Below are 20,439 nucleotides of genomic sequence, written 5' to 3' on the forward strand. Positions count from 1 at the left end.
AATATGGAATTAAAATATCATTTTGCAACCTTCAAAGAAATAATTAGTTTTGGCCACTATCATCAAAAGCTGTTAACATCACAAAAGAGACAGGTAGATATTATTTAACTCCTGATAGATGGTCACAATGCATCTTGTATATAGTTAGGGTTCCCAGATTAAAAAGAATGCCCAGGGCCGGGGATTTAGCTCAGTGGTTCCGCTGCCTGCCCTGCAAGCAAAAAGATCCGAGTTCGATCCCTGGTACCAAAAAAAACCCCAAAAACAACAACAACAAAAAGAATGCCCAGTTAAATTTGAATTTCAAATAAATAGCAAATAATTTTCATATAGCTCAAGTATTCCATGAGACATACTAAAATTATTCATAGTTTATAAAAAAAATTCACATTTAACTGGGCATTCTGTATTTGTATTTCAAGCTCGGCAAACTTAGAAATATCCTGGCCAAAATAGATCTAAATCTACGGAAGCCTCAAAAAAAATATCTATTAAAGTATAGAAGATAGAGGAATATGTCAAATGACACCAAGAAAATGTTATCAGGAACTTTCAGACTGTGGAAAGCTTTGTCCTATAGGACAGAGCACCCAACTTTTTCAAGAAATAGTAAATTAGTCCATTTTCTGTTGCAAATAATACAATGTCACATACTGGGTATGTTTTAAAGAAAAGAGATTTATTTGCTAGACAAATCCCAGCTAATAGGGAGATTGAAGAAGAAAGATCACAAGTCCAGCCTGGAGAATTTAGCAAGATCCTGTCTCAAAATACAAAAAATGAAAAAATAAAGTAAAACATAAAATATAAAAAATAAAGATAAAATACATCACTGAGGATGTAGCTCAGTGATATTTATTTTGGCTCTGGTCCAAGGTCAAGGGGCAGTACCTAGTAATGACCTTCTTGTTGGTAGAATCTGGAGGTCTCAAGGGGCATCATATGGCAAGAGATGGGGAGAGAAAGGAAGGATTCTGGCCTCCTCTCTTTTTAGCAAGCCACCAATATTATTTTTTAAATAAATTTTATTTTATTTTCTCCCATTCTTCCCGTCAAGTCCCCTCCTCTCGCTATGTACAAAAGCTTTGTTTCCATTTTCCCCTTCTATTTTCACTTCTTTTCGTGTCCCTTCCTTCCTTTCTCCCTCCCTCCTCCTTTGTTCTCCTTCCCATTTGAACACTTTCTTCCCATTTCCCAACATCTATCATGCATTTCAGTCCTTGTTTTCACTTTCAGTTTCTCACACCAGAGAAACAATGCTGTATTTAAACATGTGTGTCCAATAAGCCACCAATATTAAATCATGGAGATGCCACCCTGATGGCTTTCTCTAATCCTAATCACCTCCTGATGCTCCCATGTCTAAACGCCATAGTGAGATTAAGTTTCCAATCTTTTAGTACCTCAAAATTTGGATTAAATTTCGACAGATGAAACTTTGGGACACCCACTCTAACCACAATCACAGTTCAGGGAGAGAGAGAAGGCATTTCTGTTTAGATTCTCATTGTAAACATCAAGGGTAAATGTAGCTACTTTGAAAAAGAGCCTGGCTGTGAGATCCGAAGGCAATCTTGAGAGATACCTGAGTCAAGTGTATTTTGCTAAGCCAGGGTGATGTGGGAGGAGGAAAAAGCTAAGATCCTGCTTTTGGGGTGTGATGAGATGAAAGCTGAGATGCACCAACTTCAACGTGAGAGGCACTTTGGGGAAGGATCAGACGTTATGAAAAGGGGGGTGTTATGGTTCGGGTCTGGATGGCCCTCCAGAGCCTCATGTGGTCAGAGGTAGCTGAATCTGGAATCCATAATGCTGGGATTAAGGGCATGTGATTACTAAACCACTACACATGAGTGGTTGGTTTGGCATCACCCTAATCCGGGTAGTCTGGATGAGACAAATGAGGCAGAAATACTCGTTGAAGATCCCTGGTTACCTTTTCCACCTTGTGTGGGCCAGATTGTTTCTCCTCTGCATTGTCTGTTTGCCATCCCTGCCTTGGAGCCAGCTGATTACGGACTGAAACCTCTATAAACTGTGGGCTAAATAAGCCCTTTCCTCTTTAACTTCTGGTGCTGGGTATTTTGTCTCAGGAACAAGAGAAAAGTGACTAGTGGGGAGAGGGGGGTGATTCAGGAGTTTTGGTGGTGATTCCTAGCAGAGGCCCCCCATATTGGGCCTAGCCATGGAATACTCTGGAGTAGGGTGACTTGGATGCTGGGATAGACCTTCAAGACCTACCAGAGTGGCTCAAATTGTCATGATTAGCTTCAGGCCATATCCTGCCAGATTCTGTTTATCTATCTCCCCACCACAAGCAGCCTCAAGGGTAGAAACTGTGTTTCCTTCTGGCTTTAGATTTCCCACTGCCTATCAAACTGCAGGTCAGTTCACACATATTTGGTGAATGAATGGATGAATGTCTCTCCTCTGCAGAGATGGCGGCCTTAACAGTGCAGTTATTAGATGTGTGATTGCCTCCTGCATCTAAACTTTGCCATTTGCACACACCACGCACAAAGGCATGAGATGGACTTAGAAACCAGCTTACTAGCAGAAGCACCAGAGTCACTTTCTCAGGCATCTCAAGACACTCACTTCCCTCTGTGGATGGAAAGTTCAGGCTGCTTCCTGTTTTCACTTGCAGCTCAACTTGGTGAGTGTCTGCAGGCTGTGTGTCTTGTGATTCGTTACAGAAGCTGCAATTAGATGACAGCCTTGGAAGCAGAGTCCTGGAGAGGTCAGGAAAAAGAATGAAGGCAACCAAGTGTCACTGGGGACAACTGGCAGAACTGAAAGGTGTGTGCCCTGTACCACTCACCATCTATTTCCTCAAGAGGAAGAAGGAAGAGATGAATGCTTCTGCTGCTCCCCCACCCCCTCTCCCCGATCTTCTTCTTTTTTTTTTTTTTTGGTATGGGGGATCGAACTCGGGTCCTTGCACTTGCGCAGGCGACGAAACCACTGAGCTAAATCCCGGCCCCCACCGCCGATCTTCTTTTGAGAGGGCAGGAAACACAACAATGGAAGATGACAGGCTACCACATGAGAACCTGGGCTTGAATCAAAGGGTCTCCTTATATGACCATGATGTAAAAGGTCACTTTTTATATCCAACTGACATTGTTCTTCCCTATCCTCACCCTATGAGCTATGAACATACTCCATTGGAATTGCTATTTAAAATATTTTGAATTTTTTTTCCCCCTGGGGTTTCTTAGGGGAAAAACAGAGACTGTCTTTTTTTTTCTTTTTCTCTTTCCTGGTTAATCATATATCTTATTCCCTAGATGTGGCTCTAAGGACACTGGATGATCCAAGAACTCCCATCATCCTTCAGAGGTGGAGGCTGCCCCATCTGGGGTGTGCTGCAAGGCAGGTGAGTACTGCTCAGTGAGGAGGCTGGAAAGGCACAATGGAGTAGTATGGAGCAGTCCAGCCTGGGGGCACAGGGAGGGCAGGGGCCATTGACACAGAGTAAGTGTGCTCCTTGTGAGTGTGTTTTGTTTATGGGGTTTTGTTGTGTTTTGTTTGAGCCAGTGTCTTGCTAACTTCCCTAGACTAACCTCAAACTCAAAATCCTCCTGTCTCTGCCTCTTGAGTAGCTGGGTTACAGGCATCAGCCACCACATGCAGTTTGGACAGAATTGTTGAATGAGTGAATAAGAAAGACTATTAGGCATATGGAAGTATAAGTTCTGCGATATCTGTTAAAAACTAAAAAAAGAGGGCTGGGGATTTAGCTCAGTGGTTCCACCTCCTGCCACGCAAGCGCAAGGACCTGAGTTTGATCCCCAGTACTGGGAGAAAAAAAAAAACAACTAGAAAAAGAGCCGGGCATGGTGAAACCTGCCTGTAATCCCAGAATTCGTAAGGATGAGGCAGGGATATCACCTGTTCAAGGCAAGTGTGGCCTACATAGTAAGTTCAAAGTCAGTCTGAGCCACATTGTAAGACCCTACTCAAGCTCCCCCCCTCAAAAAAAAAACTAGAAAAAAAGAAGCCAAATTTTCTCATTAGTTTAGGCTCACAAGACCTGTAAATGGCACTTCTAGGTGTTTCTCAAGGAGGCTGAGCCCATTTCACCAGCGTCAGAGACCTAGGCTGTATCGGGAACCTCTAGCTCTCCCAGGAACAGCACTAGAGACCCAGGGGGTTGAAAGATTTTTGTTTTTCATTGTGTTGTTTGTTTTGTTTTGAGACAGGGTCTCACTATATAATTCAGGCTGGACTTGAACTCTTGCCTCAGCTTCCCAGGGGCTGGGATTACAGGCGTGCACCACCACGCCTGGCTTTGAAAGTATTTAAATAGAAACAAGTAGAGAAATTCTACCCTTCAAATGGACTACAGACTGGGTTTTTGAGCAAGTTGATAAAACCTCAGCCTTTAGAGGCTCTAATGGTTTCCTGGGGCTGCCATAACAAAGTTCCACAAACTCAGCAGCTTGACATGACAGAGTGTATTGTCTCACGCTCCTAGAGGCTTGATGATGGAAGAATTGCAGAGCAGCCCTTCGCCCGTTCTTCACTTCCTCACCTTGGCTTGTAGCTGCAGCACCCCCACCGCCACAACCATTGTCACATGTGTTCTCTCCGTCTGTCTCATCTGTCTTCTTGGGACACAGTCATATTGGGTCAGGAATCTGTGCTATTCCAGTATCACCTCATCTTAATTAATTCGGTCTGCAATGACCTATTTGCATAAGGTCAAGTTCTGAGGTACTGGAGTGAAGACTTTAACATATCTTTTTTGGGAGGTGGGGACAGTCACAATTCAGTTCATAACCACAGGCATTTTTGGACCACGTTACAATTAAAATAGGATTCAATGTCCAAGTGGACTCGGAGAATCAAATCATTACCTGGTCAGTCACTATACCCTGCCCAAGACTGGTGACCCTTCTCCACACTCGTACCTGTTTCCATCCTGGCTCTTACTCTTCCCTTTATTGCCCAGGTCTACCAGAAAGCAAATGCACAAGCTTACTGAATAAAATGAAATCAATTTGGAAACAATAGATGATGACTTCCAGTTTCCTGGAAAACCACACAATTTCTCCTTGGTACTTCTAATAGCTCTTATCCTGCTCAGACCTGGTTCCAGGCAATCTATAAAATTGCTCTGTTGGGCCGGGGATTTAGCTCAGTGGTTTCATTGCCTGCTGTGCAAGCGCAAGGACCCGAGTTTGAACCCCAGTACAAAAAAAAAAAGAAAAGTAGGAAACAGGGAAATAGATCTTTTTCCAAATGGGAAGGGGACCAAGAGGTGGAGGGAAGGGGGACAGGGAGAAAGAGCTTTAAAAAGTTAAATGACTGGGGCAGAGATTTAGCTCAGTGGTGCTGACACCTGCCTCAAAAGCACAAGGTACAAAAAAACGTTAAATGGTTAAGAAATAAGATGTGCTACGTACATGTACCGACTCCCCATGATGAGTGTAATCATTATGTAGTGCAGCTGTGTACTAATAAAAAAAAGCATATGTGTTTTTAAAAATAAATGCTAATTTTTTGGGGTACGGGGATCGAACTCAGGACCTTGCACTTACGAGGCGGGTGTCGGAACCACTGAGCTAAATCCCCCGCCCTAAGTCCTCTTTTTAAACCTCTGTATTTATTTATATTGGTGTGGAGCTTGCCTAGCATGCAGGACTCCCTGGGTTCAATCCCCAACACAAGGGGCAAAAGCTATCCTTATCTCAGGAAATAGGTCAGCTCCCACCTTCTTGGCCATCTCTCTTGCTCAATTCCAGTTGCCTCAGCTTTTATGGGTTGCCACCTACCTGGATGTTCCCAGTGAGCAGTGACGCCTTGATGAGCGCTGCTTACACCTCTGCCTGTGGGTGCCTTCTCCTACGCTGCCTCCCTCAGAAGCTGGCATTCGAGCTCCACACTCAGGGCTCCTGCTCATCTGAAAGAGGGGATCAGACAATCTGTGACTATTTATTTTCATCCCTTCTAATTTATTTAACAGCTTTATTGAGATAGAGTTCACATCTCAAAAAATTCACCTCTTTGAAGTGTGAAATATGGTGATTTTAGTATGTGTACAGAGTTGCACAACCATCACCATTACCTAATTCTAGAATATTTTTATCACTCCCCAAAAAAGAAATCCCATAACCATTGACAGTCACTTTCCATTCCCACTTCCTCTCAGCCCATGCCTTCTACTTTCTGTCCTCTGGATTTATCTATTTTAGATACTTTATATAAAAGTGATTGTGTAATATATGTGTCTGGCTTCTTTCAAATAGCACAATGTTTTTTTGGTTTTTGTTTTTTTGGTTTTTTGTGTGGTACCTTAGAGTCTTGCTCATGTTAGGCAATGCTCGGCCACTGGACTACACCTCCAACCTAACATACCACAGTGTTTTCAAGGCTTGTCTATATTGTAGCCTATTCTTTTTTTATGGCTGACTAATATTTCATTATATTACTGTACCACATTTTTTAATCTATTCATCAATTGATGAATATTTTGGTTGTTTCCACTTTCCTGCCTTAATGAATAATGATGGTAAGAACATTTATATATAAGCTTTTGTGGAAACAATGTTTTCAATTCTCTTTGGTATTATCTCTAGGAAAAGACCTATTTGTTTAACTCATTGAGGAACTGCCAAAAGTCTGTATAATTTTACATTCCCACTAGCAATATATGAAGGTCTAATTTTTCTATATCCTTGCCAGCGCTTGTTATTACAGCATATTTTTTATTATACTCATTCTAGTGTACTTGAAGTGGTATCTCACTATAGTTTTGATTTGCATATCCCTGCTGGTAATGGTGCTTACTATCCCAGCCCTGCATATCTATTTCCTTGGCCATTAAAAACTTGAGTTGCAGGGCTGGGGATTTAGCTCAGTGGTTTTGCCACTTGCTACGTGAGCGCAAGGACCCAAGTTCAATCCCCAGTACCAAAAAAAAACTTGAGTTGTTGCTAGATGGTAGCACATCCCCATAATCCCAGCTACTCCAGAGGCTGAGATGAAAGGATCACAACTTTAAGGACAGCCTGGGCAAACAGCAAAACCTTAACTCAAAAACTGAAAAATGACGGGCCAGGGATTTAGCTTAGTGGTTTCGCTGCCTGCTACGCAAGTGCAAGGACCCGAGTTTGATCCCCGATACCAAAACAAAAAAAAAAAAATGAAAGGGACTGGGGATGTAGCTCAGTGTGAAGTCCTGGTTTCAATCACCAATACAGAAGAAAAACAATTGAATTGTCTTTTTAATGCTGAGTTGAAAATGTTTTTACACATATTCACCCTATAAGTCCCTTGTTAGATATATGATTTGCAAATATTTTTTCCGATTCTGTGCATTGTCTTTTCGCTTTCTTGATGGTGTCTCTGAAATTTAAAAGTGTTAATTTTGAGCTAGGTGTGGTGGCTCATGCCTATAATCCCAGCTACTTAGGGGGCTGAGATAGGAGGATCAAGAGTTTGAGGACAACCTGGGCAATTTATTGAGGCCCTGTCTAAAAATTTAAAAAGGGCTGGTGATGTACCTCAGTGCAAGGCCCTGGGTATCACAAGAGGGGAAAAAAAAACAGGCTTTAACTCTGATAAAGTCTGATTTATCTATTTTTTGGTTGTCATTTGTACTTTTGATGTGATATCACTCAATCTAAGATCACAAAGATTTACTGCTATGTTTTCTTCTGAGAGTTTTACAGTTTTTAGCTGGTACATTTATATGTATTACCCCTTCTCTTCATTTTCAGTTTATCATCTCCCAAGGGCAAATGTGTTTTACCTCAGGTTTGTTTGGGATAATTTTCTCTGTATCATCTGTTGTTGCCTTTACAATGAGAAGAGCCATGACCTTAATAAAGCTGTTTGTATTTAGTTCTATGAAACAGACATTCATACCTCTAAAAACCTTTGGCTTCCAGCATGCCAAAAACAAATGTATAAATAATAAAATATGTTTTCAGCCTCCGATTAGCCTGTGTCCTGCCACAGACCAAGATGAGAGGTAGTCTATCACAGTACTTTGCCAGTACTGTAAAGCTTGGTGGTTTAAAGCAAGACAATCTATGACCTCAATCCTGACAAAGAAGGAATACAACTGCAGAATTCTTCCAAGGGGGCCTTGCTGTTTGGCAAGCTGTCACCTTTCCACTAGCCTGACCACCCAGGGGCCTTTTGCATTCGTGGTTTACTGTTCTGTGGTTTTGATTATTTAGTTCAGCCATTGTCTGAGACATTGTCTGCCAAGATGTTTGGGTTTGGAAATCCTTCATCACTCATTTGAACAGATGATACCACATTTTCCTTCTGAATCCTGCATTCAATAATCTTTGTAAATTGGTGACAAAATTAGATTTAGTTTCCTTGGGCATTAGTTTTGTCTGGCTATTGGCCATCCCCAAATGGTACTGTATATTTATTTTCATATTTGTCAGCAAATTCTTCAACTTTCTATTTATTTGAACCCTTTCCAAAACAACAAACAAATTAACTTTTAAAAAAAATTCAGACTCTCTTTTGCATCTGGTTAAGTTTCCTGAAATTTAGGTTTAGCTCACCTGGAAGAACAGAGCGAGAAAGAAGATAATTTAAATCTGATACCTTTCCATAAGAAGTCATTTTATCATTTTTTAACCAAACCTCTCATACAATGTAGTTAGCAAGGGCTAAATTTATTAATTTCTACAGTGAAATAATCACCTTCCCGAAGGGAGAAGCAGCTAAAATCCAGTCATCCCAAAGTCCTCACTTCCTAAATTCACACAGTATACAGGGACAATTTGGTCACTCCTCCCAGAGAGAATTTTGAAGTTGCTCTATGACTATCTCCTGTTATCCAATAAATGGAAATAACAGCCATCGCACAGGAAGTCACTATGTGGGGACACCTACAAAAAAGATCAGAGAACATATGAGCTCTTGGCAGTCGAAACTCAGCAGTCATTTAGAAGAGTGAATCCAAAGAAAAGCTTGGCCTCCTCCACTGATTAGCTCCTGGAAGTGCCTGGTCCTCGTAGTCAGGACGACCTGAAGCCCACACAGTGGATGTAAGGATGCTTTCATGGAAATAATTGGGTTAGCAACATGTATATAAATTTCTTTCTCTTGTGTTCTTTTTTCAATATTGAGGATGGAGCCTAGGGGTGCTCTACCATTGAGCTACACTCTCAGTCCTTTTTATTTTGAATATCTAAACATGATCTTGCTAAGTTATCCAGGCTGGTTTCACACTTGATCTTCCTACCTCAGTCTCCCGAGTAGCTGAGATTACAGGTGTCCTCCACTGTGCCCAGCCTACATTTCTTTTTTTAGAATAGTTAATTTCACTTACTATTCAGCCCCTACAGAGAAGTCAGGACATTTTGTTGGTTTATTGAAATGAAGCATCTGTAACACGGCTGTAGTATATGATGCCCCTTTTGATAAAGCGGTCTTTTAAAAAAAAAAAAAGTCTTCTTGCATGTAAAGAGATACATTAATATTCTCCCCTGGTGATAAAACTAAAAAACTTTTCCATTTTGTACTTTACAAAACCTTTTTTTTTTTTTTTGTACCAGGGATTGAACTCGGGTCCTTGCACTTGTGCAGCAGACAGCAAAACCACTTAGCTAAATCCCTGGCCCTACAAAACTTTTTTTCTTATAACAAATTAATTTTATTTCAATTATAATAAAGTAAGCTAATTCCTTAGGTCCTTACCCTGAACTCAAATACACGTTCAGAATTTTAAAAACATGCAGGCAAGAGACATATTTGACTCTGCTACTCTGAAAAAAAAATTTCAAATAACCAACCTTTAATGGTAAACAAGTTGGCCAAAAGTCGACTGATAGCAGATGGGGCCCAGGCTAAATTCCAGGTCACAGGGCAGTCTGTCTGGGCTGCAGGCTCATGGTGCTTCTGCCCCCTGCTGGAAAATTTGGGGAAGTGCAGTCTCTGGCTCAGGGCGGTTCTCCAGCCAAAGGACCCTGGAGAGACAGTGTGTAAGAATCCAGTGACTTTGGGAAAAATATTTCTCAAAACTGTTCTGGAAGTCCTGGCCTCGGAGCAACTAATCATGTAGCAATCCTTTCATGTTTTCTACATGCGTTCTAAACATATTTTTTAATTTCCCAGAATTTATTCTGGGTATTTATATATGTATAAGATGTACAGGTAAAACACAGATTTCTTTTTGTGTTTCTCCACCATTTTTATACTGTAAATTGCCTTGTATTGTACTTGCTGTTCTTTGACCTTCTTTTGCCTATTGATGTAGCCAGGTGGAGTCCAGGTCAAGGTGAGGAAAGCAAGACCGTGCACCACCCTCAGGATGGCCTCCTTGCATTTTGAGCTCTTTGTCGCACTTGTAGGTCTGCCTCGGTTTGTTGTTGTTGTTTTTATCCCTGAATATTTTCTGGTATAAATAGGCCACAATTAACCATTTCCCTCTTGATGAACCGTAACTTGTTTTCAAATTTTAGCTATTATTAAAATATTGTGTTGACATTCTTTTGTTGTTGCTGTTTTTTGTGTTTTTTTTTTTTTGGTACCGGGGATTGAACTCGGGTCCTTGCACTTGTGAGGCAGATGGTGGAACCGAGCTAAATCCCTGGCCTTGTGTTGACATTCTTATAAATGTCTGTTTTCATGTGGTCATATTTCCTTTATCATTTATTCATTTTATACTTCACGAGACTTTTCCTTCTTTACAGTTACACACTGTCTTCCTACGTTTTCCTTCTTGCTTTAGTCGTTCCATTTTGGATCCCAGGTGTAAAGAATTGTGTTAATCACTGTGTTAGTGCTTTTTCTGTTGCTAACGACACAATACCACAGACTAGGTAAGTTTTAAAGAAAAGCGGTTTATTTTGGATCACAATTCTGGTCCAAGATTGAGGGGCTGCATCTGATGAAAATCTTCTTGCTGGCAGAGTTCTGAAGCAGCACCGGAAGTGGCACATGGCAAGGGAGTGTGTGCAGGCCAGTGTGAAATGCGTCCTCACTCCCTCTTAGAAAGCCACTAGGATTCAACCATGTGGCTTTGGTCTTGATGACCTCATCTACTGCTCATCACCAAAGGTCCTACCTCTAAACATCATAGTTGATTAAGTTTCCACCCTCTTAATATCTCAAATTTGAACATGAGCTTTCATAGGAGACAAACCATATTCAAATCACAGCAATCATGCTCCTCAGCCTCTCAGTTCATACTCCACAACCATTATCAGTCCATGTAAGGCACCTCTTTTTGTTTGTTTAGTCCCCTTATCCCACTCCCATTCCCCCTGTCTTCCATAGATAATCACTATATTGTGTTTGGTAGGTATTATAGTATTTGTCTATTTCTTTATGCAATGTTATACAAGGTCTGAAAAAATAAGGTGAATGTTTAAATTTTTAAAAATTGTTAAGGTAGGCTGGGGATTTAGCTCAGTGGTTCCAGTGCCTGCCTCGCAAGCACAAGGTCCCAAGTTCAATTCTCAGTACCAAAAAAAAATTGTTAAGGTAAAAGACACTATTATTAATCCCCCTAAAAGGTCTCCCTTTGCTTCAAAGATGCTTATCTCATAGTTCTTGCCACTTTCTGAAGCAGTCCTGCAAATCCTCTTGTGAATGCCTATAGTCACACTATCATAGCTGCCTCAATGTCCTGAATTGATTCAAAATGTTTACATTTAATAGTCATTTTGACTTTGGGGAAGAGCAAGAAGTCACACTGCACCAGATATGGCAAGATGGATGAGAACACACTAATGTTTTACAAGCTTGCCTTTCCAATGGATGGCACTTGGTAGCAGCATTCATCTTTTTATTTTTTTAATCACCCCTTGTAAAGATGCTCATGAAGAAGCACTTCCACAACTGCTTCAGAAAGTAGCAAGAATGATGGAATATGTGTGTGCAAAGTGAGTGGGAATATTTTTGAGGGGGATTAATGGCATTATGTCTTTCATAGTAATAAATTTTTAAATGTAAACATTCACCGTATATTTTGATCACCCTTTCTAAATACAGCATATTTATAAAATTGATATTGTGCCATAAATCTTATCCTATTTCTGACTGCTTTCTCTTAACGCTGTTTTACCACCTGTACCCATGGCCATGGCATGCTTAGCTCTTGCTTTTTAACTGTGATACATCCCTTCTCCCGGTATTGAGCCCCTAAGGCCCTGACTCCCATTACTACAAACAGCCCTGCAATGAACAACCTCATGTATGATCTTGCATATATTTCCAGGTTTGAGTACATTTTCTTCTAATATTCTTGTTTTTCTTCTATTCATATGCCTGTCCACATTCAACTGGTTTATCTGTGTACATCTAGCTTTTGCTGTGATCTTAACTCTATTCTTGAAATTTTGTCTGGGCAAAAAAAATCCTAATTTCCAATTTGATCATTTTTTAACAACTCTGAGCTAGGTTTTTGATTTTTTTGAATCTCAGCTGCCAGATTTGTGTCAGATGATAATAGTACAACTTAGTGTGTATCCTTCCTAAAGTAGAGCCTGAAACGAGAACTTAGGTGATAATGGCTGGCTTGGAATGATATCCCAGGAAGAGGGTGAGGAAAAGGGAAGAGAAATACAGGGAAGGAAGGTAAAGCCAACAAATGTATTATTGAGCTTTGCTGTCATTAATTAATCTCCCTGGAGACCTTCTGAAGAACAATATAAAAACCACCTACAATTATCCTGCTGAAGTATGGGGGTTTGGGACATTTACCTACCATCTTTCTTCCTCCTTGACACCTCCCACTCTCTCACCCTTGACCACACCTACATTTCTGCTGTGGCTGTACCTGCAAGTAGACTGAGCGAGCTCCCAAGATGAGGCCAAAATCCTGAGGCAGAAAAGCGGAGGGACTGCTGGTGCATAGATGGAAAGCCACCCGTGTGTCTAGGAGCTCTTGACCACAGCTGTGTCTGAAGTCATAGACCAATTCTCCAAAGGTCTACTACAGCCTCAAGTGGCTGCCCTGAGGGTATGCATGTGTTAGTCTGCTGCTATCTGACCTTCTTTCCCTGCACTGTACTATTCATGTATTGACTATACCTGACCTTTCTGTCCTGACCCAGCTCAACCCACTCAAACTTCTCCTTGGACCTGACCTATGGCAGCACTCCCTCTGTCTCTCTGGCCCACTCCACTCTCCTCTCTGGTGGGCCTTCCGCAACCTGATTCTGGATACTCCACACTCTCCTCTTGCCCAGCAGATAGTTTTCATTTCTCTTTCTTTTCCTCTTCTCTCCCATTTACTCTTTGAGGCTCCCAGGCTCTTCAACAGCATCAGGGAGCCCTATACATTGGCTTACCTGATGTGTTACTCAGCTTTCTGTCACTATATCAAAATACCTGAGATAAATTAACTTATAAAGAGAAAAGGCTTACTTTGGCCCATGGTTTTAGAAGTTCCATGATTAGGGAGGACCTTTGCTTTTAAGCCTCTAACAGGGTAGCTAGATGGCAATGACAACAGCAATGGCAGGCAACATGTGGCAGAGCAAACTGCTTATCTCTTAGCCAAAGAGCAAAAGAGGCAGAGGAAAGGGCTGGGGTTCCACAATCTCCTACAAAGGCACACCCTCAGTGACCTGAAGACTTCCTGGGAAGCTTCACCTCCTAAGAATTCCTCTGCCTTCTAATAGCACCACCCTGGAGACCAAGCTTTTAACACTTTGACCTTTGGGAGACATTCAAGATCCAAACTATGGCACCTGACTCACAGAAAGTGCCTGTGTTCAGTTTCAAATAATAAAAATAAGCAGGAGGGCGCCGGAGATGGGGATTTAGCTCAGTGGTTCTGGTGGCTGCCTTGCAAGTGCAAGGTCCCGAGTTCAATCCCCAGTACAAAAAAAAAAAAAATAAGCAGCAGGCTACCGAATATTGCTTGAGCACTTACTAAGTGGCAAGCACAGCATGAAATGTGATTCAGTCATTACCTTGTTTTATTTTCACAACAGCCTGATGAGGTTAAGTACTATCATCATGTCAATTTTACAGAAGAGGAAATGAGGCTGGGAAAAGATAACTCAGTGGCTGATGCACCTGGGGCTGAAGTGCAGTGCTTGTCCTGAAGGGTTTCTTTTTGCCTACTCTAGCACGTTGGGTTAATTAGCCACTAACTGATGAGTGATTTTGGAGAAGCTTGGAAAAACTTTTGTCAGACTTTTTAAAAAAACAAAACAAGAAAAAAACAAGGTCTCAATAAGTCACTAAATTGTCCAGGCTGGGCTTGAATTTGCTGTCCTCTTTCTTCAGGCTCCCACAGTGCTGGGATTATAGGCATGGGCCACAATGCCCTGTAGGGACTTCATTTCTTATGCCCAGTTTTAAACCTTTCAAAGAGAATATTACATCTTGGCTGGTGTGTTTCGTTTTCTTGGTTCATGACATTAGCACCATGTGATATTTTTTTCCAGGGCCAACCTTAATGGATTTCTCTTCTACTAGCTCCCTGATACTTAAAATTCTACAATCAGAAATGAATCCACTGGATCTCTTCTCACATTTATATGGGAGAGGATACCTATTCATCTTTCTTGGCCATTTATACCTTAGCACGAGTGAATGTATGATCCTTTCCTGAGAGCTAGCTTTGAAAGAGGAGATAGAGAAGAAGCCTGAGTGCACTAAGCCTGGATTAAAGGGAAGTCACCCTAGGTTATCATCCTAGAAAAGAGCAAGAGTACATGTGCACCAGGATTCATGTGCAAGAATGTTCTTGGCAACATTGTTTATAATATACTTGAACTAGAAACAACCCTATCCATCAAGATTAGATGGAAAAACACATAGCATATGAACACAATGGAATACAGTACAGCAATGAATACAAGTGACCCACGGCAACAGACTGAGAGTTGTTTGAATCTCACAAGTACAATGTTAAGTGAAAGAAGCATGATACAGAATAATGTGTACAGTGAGAATCCATAAAGTTCAAATATAGGTGGTATATTACAAAAAGTAAGAAAATTAGTATCAAAAAATTTAGGATAACAATTCCAACAGGGAGAGAGACAGTTGTGTGATTTGCTCAGGGGATGAAACTTCTTAGATGTTGATAATTACCACTTCTTGACCTGAGTATTGATTACACAGAGGGTTACTTTGTAATTATTCATTAAAATGTCCAAATATGTTCTATGCACTTTTTTTTGGAGACAGGGTCTTGCTATGTAGTTCAGGCTGACCTTGAATTTACTATGTAGCTGAGGCTAGCCTTGAACTTGCAGTGATCATCCTGCCTCAGCCTCCCTGGTGCGGTGCAAGGGCTGGCATTACAGGCATGTGCCACGCCTGGTCTCTATGCACTTTTTGATATCTATGTTTTATTTCAGTCTTTTGAGTGGGCCGAGAGAACAGCCAATAAACATCTAAGACAAAGTTCCTCTGGGCTCTGGGTGTGGTGTCAACTCTAGTCTTCTTTCCTGAAAGTTTATCTTCTCCATTGGATGAAATTACAGAGAGGGAGCTCAGGACAAGTGTGTTCCTTTTGGAGGAACTTCCCTTAATCAATTGAAGGGACTGTGGAGAAAGCCTCTCCCTGTGCTGGGGGAGAAAGGTGAGAGACAAGTGGTGGGAGGTCAGAAAGCCCTTGGCTTTGAGACTGCTTTTTAGTTCTAAGCACTCAGCATGTCAGAGCACCATACTCTGGAGTATCATTTTCTGAATCCCAATACAAGTGAAGCTACTCTGAGAATGACAATGTGTGTGCTGGGTACGTAAAGCCTGCTTTTTTCTTCCTTCCTACTCCCTTCAGTTAGCAGAGAAAATGGAGTTTTGGCACTGTATCAACCTCATAAACATCATATACATCAGTGCCAGAAACAGTAAAACGGAAAAGGACTTTAAGGTCAGCCAACTTCTGAAGCCCTTTTTACTAGCCTAGATTTTAAATTTAGACAACAATACTGGATGCTTCCTAAAAAATGTGAGGATGATTGTGCCAGGGCAGATAGAGAAGTTCTCACCAGGGGACAGTCACACTGCCTGCATCAGCTGTGCAACCATCATAAAGAATGTTACTAATGGGTTGGGAGGTCATTAGCAACCCTTCCTAAAATTCCTATCTAGACATGGCACTGGCCTCTGGTAGGAAGGGATGGGTAATTGAGTTGTGGATGGACTATAATTCTGTGCTATTTTTCTCTGAGAGGAGGCCTCTTAATGAAGAGGTGGATACTGAATTTGCAGCCAATTTAAATAATTAATTTTCACATGGAACAGGGACAACAATTTTTAAATACTGTACAATTAGTCTCCCCACTGCCCAAGCCCATCCCTTCCCCAAATCCAATCTCTCACGGCAACTGTGAGACATGACAACTCCACCACATGTGGGAGATAGAAGTGGAAGAGAGACCCTGGAACCTTTGGAAAACTAAGGAAAGATTTCAGCAACTGCCTTAGGGTGGGACTCTGGGGGCAGAGAACTTGCTGTGTGTTGAGTACGGTAGCTCTTTTCCCAATTGACTCAGAGATATTTAGGAAAGGTGTTGTTACTTGTAAAGGCTATTTGGAGCCAGATTTGTGTCCCTTTCAACCAGGATGCAGTCCTGACGTAGGTTTTAAGGAAGGAAATGAGGCTCAGACTATTTGTATTATAATCATGTGCTTCTCTTTATCAGCGTCAGCAGCATCTTATACACAAACAACACTTATCCTACTGGGATGGATGTACAGGATGCAACATTATTGAAAGGTGAGGGATGTAGCTTAGTGGTAGAGTGCTTGCCTAGCATGTGTGAGGCCCTGGGTTCAATATCCAGCAACAAACACACACACACACACACACACACACACACACACACACACACGCACACTAAAAACTTTGGACCTTGGGCCAGGGATTTAGCTCAGTGGTTCTGCTGCCTGCCTTGCAAGCACAAGGTCCTGAGTTTGATTCCCGGTACCACCCCCCCCCCCAAAACAAAAAAAGCTTCCGATCTTGGAGACTCCTCCCAGACTTTCCCAGAAGAGCGAGCAGATGTCTGCTCCAACTCTAGATCTGAAGCTGCTCTGGTGGGAGAATCTCCCTTATAGTACATATGAGGATGGATTTTGAATCTTAGGAAAGATCTTTTAATTTAACCTTATCAGATTCAATCCACTGTTCCATCCAATGAGTTCTATTTTAGGTTGAGTGTTCTCAGAAGCCAACTCTGAAATTAGGATTTGAGCATGATAGTTTTTTTGGAAGCATCCTATAAAGACCAAATGAGAGACAAAGAGATGTGGGCCCAACTGCTGCCCACACCAACAAGGAAAGCCAGCAGGGCAGTGATATTGTGGGAGGTCTTCAGAGCATCAGGGCAGCTGCTTCACTTTCCCCTTCTGAATCCTGTCATTTTTCTCTTGTTGCCAAGACTAACTCATATGCTACTTGGAAGGAATTCTGGGAAATGTAGTTCCAATGCTAGATGGAGACCCCCCAACTCTCCTGGCGATCATACAGGGAATGTGATTCTCAAGCCACACAGTCAGACTTGTAGAATGACATGTTCATTCTCTTCCAGATCAACGGATCTTCTGCCTCTGACCCCCACTCTGACAGATGGGCAAAATGCTTAACTTTGTTCATTCCAAATGTTTTCCACATTGGGAAAATTCCATGATCATTCTCAATTCCAAGTTGAAGGTGCCCTTCCATCACTGTGTGTTACTACTGAGATAGACTGTCCCTTTCTCAGTAGCCCCTTAAGATGTTTGTTTCCATGCCCCACCTGGTTGCCACCTCCCTGGGGCCCTGCCAGGAAACCAAGACTGAAGGGAATCTGTTCTCAACTTTCTTAAAGACATTTCACTGTAAAAGTCTTGAGCCTTTTCCATCTCTCTTCCTCCTTCTAACCACAAAACTTCTACATTCTTGTCAGAACTTAGTAAACGAGAACCAAAAAGACTCCCTGCCTTTTGCCCTTTCATATACCTTCTCTGAGGCAACAAAGCATAAGCTTCCTGCTTGAAGGGAAAGAGAAAGTGCAGGGGAAGAAAGCCCCCGTATATTAATCTTTAAAATACTACCAGGTGCCCTGACTGTGGTGGCTCCTTCCTCTTTGTTTAGACAGAGACCCTAAGTGGTAACAGCTGATGGAGCTGGAGGCCAGCATTGTCCTTGGCTGCTGCTATCCTCTCTGCCTTGGCTGCCTATCCCAGCTGTGCCAAGGTAATGGCCAGGGAAGGCCTACTACCAGTGTGAGGCTTCCTGTTGCTAGAAGACCCCTTGAGAAAATGATGCCTTTCATTGCCAGGAGCAGTATTGCAGTTGTCTGTGGGCCTGGCAAGCACTCCTGCCTTGGTGACCACACCACGAGAACTGCCCATCACTTTGGCTCATATTCCCTCCTCCATAGAAAACAGCCACTCAGTCAGCCACACACTTGGCTTTGACAACAGCAAGACCCACTCAGTGAGGCACAAGTGCAGATTACAAGTGACAGAAGTAATGGAGCACAGGAAAGACAGCATCATAATGCAGCACTTTGGAAACCAAGAATGAAAACAGCAGAAGCAGGATGGCCACTCTCACCTTACCCCTGCCAGAAGACCTTGGAAGGTCATGCTCTGTCACTCTCATGTGACAAGTGTCCACCCTATAACTTGGGGAAAGGAATGCCCTTATCCCTGAAGACACAGAGATACCAGGAAGAATCTGAACAAACCAGACTTGTTAAATTCCTCCCAGTTTGTAACTGTAGATCACACCCTCGTTGGTCCTCCAGTCATACTTTTGTACAACTGTCCATAAAGATAGTCTTCTCTGTTTCTTTAGGCCTTCATTTCTGAAGACTCGCGTGTTGCATAAACAGTAAATAAAATTGGATGCTGTTCTCTTATTAATCTTATTATTTCTCTTTTTTTTAAGTAGGGGAGATTGAACTTTCACACTGAGCTACATCCTCAGCCCTTTTTATTTTTTATTTCGAGACAGGGTCTTGCTAAATTGCTTAGGCTGGTTTCAAACTTGTGATCCTCCTGCCTCAGCCTCCTAGAGTACTGTGATTATAGGCCTATAATGCTATGGCTGGCTATTAATCTGTCTTTTATTATGGGGATCTCAGCCATAAACCTAGTAAATGAGTGAGGGAAAAATATTACTCTTCTACCCTAGAGAAGTGTAGAAAAAAAATTAATTAAAGAAAAAACAATCTCAATGGATCTCACAAACATAGCCACCTAGTTCCTTGACCCCCAGAGGATGACCTTTCAGAACCATCAAAGAAACTGAATTTAAAACAAATTTAGGCAGATGTTTGGGTCTAAACTAAAGCTGCAGAATTAAGGTTTGCCCCGGAGGGTGACTTTAATCAAGGAAGTTAGAGGGAAAAGCAGGAAGTTTTCAGGCATTCTGTTAATGGTGACTTTTATGCCATTTTGTAATAACATAGATGAGCACGGCACATCCCTACATGCATGTGCATGGGCATTTAGGGCAGGGGCCTCTCCAACTGTAGCATCGAAGGCACACAGAACACAGAGAACAATGGAGATGACCATGTTATCAATAGAAACCTGTTGTCACCTAAAGAGCTACTTAACACAAGTTTCTTCTTGCTGAGCCTTAATATCAAAAATTCTTAATAATTTACTTGGAACAATATAACTTCCAACATACAAAAATGCTTACATCTTTACTCATGTATTTATCTATCCACTTTTACTGGGTATCTGTCATTTAGCTGTTCCTCAAAATGATGTTCAGCAATCAGCTTCTCAGCAATCCTGACAGTGATTTCATACCATTGTCAAGGACTTGATGCACGCTATGTGATCGACTGACTAGTTGCACTTGACACCCCTTTCCATTTATTTTCACTCTTGGTTTTATTATTCATCCCTCTTCCTCTCCTTCCCTAGGTACATCCTCTGCCTCCCACACACCCTGACACATCTACTCAGTGGCACTGTGCTCTCTGTCAAATGATATTGTTGTAAAGATGGCTTAATGGATTTTGTGTTCAGGTTGATGGAATGATGAAACACCAGTGTTTATTAATAATATCAGAAAAATGGAGAATAGCTGCAGTTGTGAGTAGATAACTGGTTAAAACCTGAGTTTGCTCTTCATGTGACATACATGCTGATCATGTGCACACTAGTGTGTAGGGGAGGAAAAATGCTGCCCTCTCAGAGGTACTTTGGCTGAGCTACAAATTAAATTGACAGAAGACACGGTACTAGGAGAAAACCCATTTTAATTATGTATGTACACAGAGGAGTCCCTTAAAAATATGAGTCCAGGAAGAGGCCAGATGTCTGAGATGTAATCATCTTCAGCTGCAGAAAGGAACAGGGTTGGAACTTCTGGGCAGATTGTGGAGACAAATAATGGGAAAGTTAGGGTGAAAAAATGAATGGTGAATAAGGGTTTCCTTGTTTTGTGGACTGAAGTTTCACAGGTGGTAAAAGTTGTCTCAAAGAAATGTAGCTTTCTTCCTGGTATAGATAAATTTTTTTTTTGGTACCAGGGATTGAACT

General features: G+C 41.7%; 1 protein-coding gene and 1 long non-coding RNA gene across 4 annotated transcripts in view; one reads left to right on the forward strand and one right to left on the reverse strand.

Moving 5' to 3' along the window:
* The window catches only part of Mideas (mitotic deacetylase associated SANT domain protein), a 127,008-nt gene that overhangs the window by 88,444 nt on the left and 18,125 nt on the right, over positions 1-20,439 (reverse strand). The window contains exons 3-5 of one of the 3 annotated variants that reach the window (XM_004837223.4): positions 9,771-9,944; positions 5,781-5,908; positions 2,599-2,732 (exon numbers count right to left, since the gene is read on the reverse strand). The gene's annotated coding sequence lies outside the window, so the exon portion shown is untranslated. The remainder of the gene's footprint in view (positions 1-2,598; positions 2,733-5,780; positions 5,909-9,770; positions 9,945-20,439) is intronic. The other 2 variants (XM_004837224.4, XM_021246511.2) reach the window with 2 other exon arrangements.
* On the forward strand, positions 2,695-3,401 carry LOC147822758 (uncharacterized). Its single transcript, XR_015444937.1, has 2 exons — positions 2,695-2,799; positions 3,291-3,401. It is a non-coding gene; the product is annotated as an uncharacterized LOC147822758 (long non-coding RNA).

This window comes from Heterocephalus glaber, unplaced genomic scaffold (genome assembly GCF_053883595.1).
Source record: "Heterocephalus glaber isolate CG9 unplaced genomic scaffold, H.glaber_assembly_v1.0 deba00001608, whole genome shotgun sequence".
NCBI lineage: Eukaryota > Metazoa > Chordata > Mammalia > Rodentia > Bathyergidae > Heterocephalus > Heterocephalus glaber.